This window comes from Amaranthus tricolor, chromosome 9, assembly GCF_026212465.1.
Source record: "Amaranthus tricolor cultivar Red isolate AtriRed21 chromosome 9, ASM2621246v1, whole genome shotgun sequence".
NCBI lineage: Eukaryota > Viridiplantae > Streptophyta > Magnoliopsida > Caryophyllales > Amaranthaceae > Amaranthus > Amaranthus tricolor.
Genome location: NC_080055.1, coordinates 26,776,787 through 26,779,045, shown reverse-complemented (window position 1 = coordinate 26,779,045; position 2,259 = coordinate 26,776,787).

The following is a 2,259-nucleotide window of genomic DNA, read 5'->3' as shown; positions in this document are numbered from 1 at the left end:
AGAATGCAGCTAAATAGTCCCTCAACTTGAGAAAGACGCTTAAATATTTAATTCGAAAATATCTCTAGGTTATTTAAACTTTATTGTTGTATATGCTTAATTTATTATTTAAGATTTTCAATTCTAATACATGTGAAATACAACTATTTGACATGAGGATGTAAGAAGGAGATGAAACAAAGCCCACACGCTAAACAAAAAATGCAAACGAGACACAAAACACTGACACAAGTTCGATGTTACTAAGTGTTAAAGTTGCCAACGTACTTTTATAACACCCAAACACATATTGCTATGGAATAATATTTATTTTGTTGTAATTAGTGGTATTTAAAAAAAATTTAATAATTTAATATTGATTTTATGATTGAATATGATTTTTAATTTACTCGACTTTAAAAGTAAATTTATATTTATGTAAAAATCAACATATCTGTAAAACATGATTTTAAAATGATCTGAAGCATCTTACGTACATTTCAGCACGACCCCATTTGCTATTAGAGATAAACAAGTGAATCGTATTAACACTGTATGGAAGATATTGAATATGTGTAACGTGTCTAATAATATAACACCCCGACAAATAAAGGGTATCAAATATTAAAATCATCATACTATAAACTAAAACAACAAAACTCTATGGCACATGTCTCTACTACAATTATTGTTTCCCCGCTCATTTCTACAATGTGCGTGTTAACTTCTCCAAAAATATTTACTGCTCAAAATTGTATATCCCTAAACTTCCTTTGGAAGCTATTCATATATGGTAAACTACTAAACTTGCCATAAATACTTTATGATTTTAAAGCCTGTGATATGAGAAGAATTATGTAACATGTCTTCCTCTCTTTCTTATCTATGGAGCTTAATCCCACTTTCTCAGTATCCTTTTACTGTAAAAAAATCTTCCTTTGAAAGTTTGCGATTTTTTTTTCCTTAGAAATTTACAATATTATGTGTCATTTTTGTAGAAAAACATTAGGCTTTTGTTATTAATTTTGAATTTCAAACTTTTAATTTTATGAATTTATGGGTATTTCGAAAATAGACTTTTTGTGTGTTTATTTTACTCTTGATATTTCTATCCTGCTGTTTCTTGATTTCATTGTTTGATAAGGTTTCGGAAAATTTATTAATTGTGATATTTTTATTTTTATACTAGATTTTAGGTGACTTTTATATGATTAAAAATCGGAGTTTTATTTGTTTTATTCTATTTTAGTTTAGTTGAGTTTAAAATTTGTGTTTGTGGTATTGTGTTTGTATTTTATTTTATTTATAATATGTAGTAATCCATTCAATCACCATGTTATGTCTTCAATTGAAAAGGAGATAAAAAGGATTGACGTCATGACGCTGCCGTAGAGGCAAATTATTCTACTTTCAATTTAAATTTTATTAAATTTAGAACTTAAATTGTTCAATTTTGCTAATTATGGGTAAATAGAATAATTTGTTATGGTAGCAATACATGAGTGATCTATGACCCAGTAATAGATTGTCCAAAACTTTATTGGTAATCTGACCCAAACTTTGAGTTTTACTACTCCATTTATATTTATGATATTATATTTATTTATCTTTTCATATTATTTCTAAAAACAAAGGACAATTTTACCTATAACTCACATAATCAAATTTATTAAGATTTCTTTTTGATAAAATTTCATTATTATTATTATTATTATTATTATTATTATTATTATTATTATTATTATTATTATTATTATTATTATTATCAAATCATCATACATTATAGTAAAACATTAAAATAATGAGCCACAATTGCATGTTTTTTTGTCAACATCTAAAAACAAAGGTTTGTATTATAATTGTATTGACATAATAATATTTTGTGCATGTATTAACATTTTATATGGATTCTTGATTTTATTTTGTATAATTTTTATTTTGAAAGTGAAAATTAATCAAGTAGTAGATAAGACTAAATACCCTTAATAAGTGGAATGATAATCTCACCAATAGAGCCAAAAGTGTTATTATAAATAAGTTTCATGCATCATTTAGTATATTTCACCCGTAGAAAATTATGATAATAAATGGGTTAATTATCAACTAATTTTTAATTACAGTCCAAATTCTATATTTGAAAGAAAAGAGGAAAACAAATACTAACAAACAAATGACTTATTGTATAATTACTTCTATTCGATAATATATGGTTTAGAAATATATTATACTCTCTTCATACCAACATTATTGTAATATTTAACACAATTGATTTAATTTCTC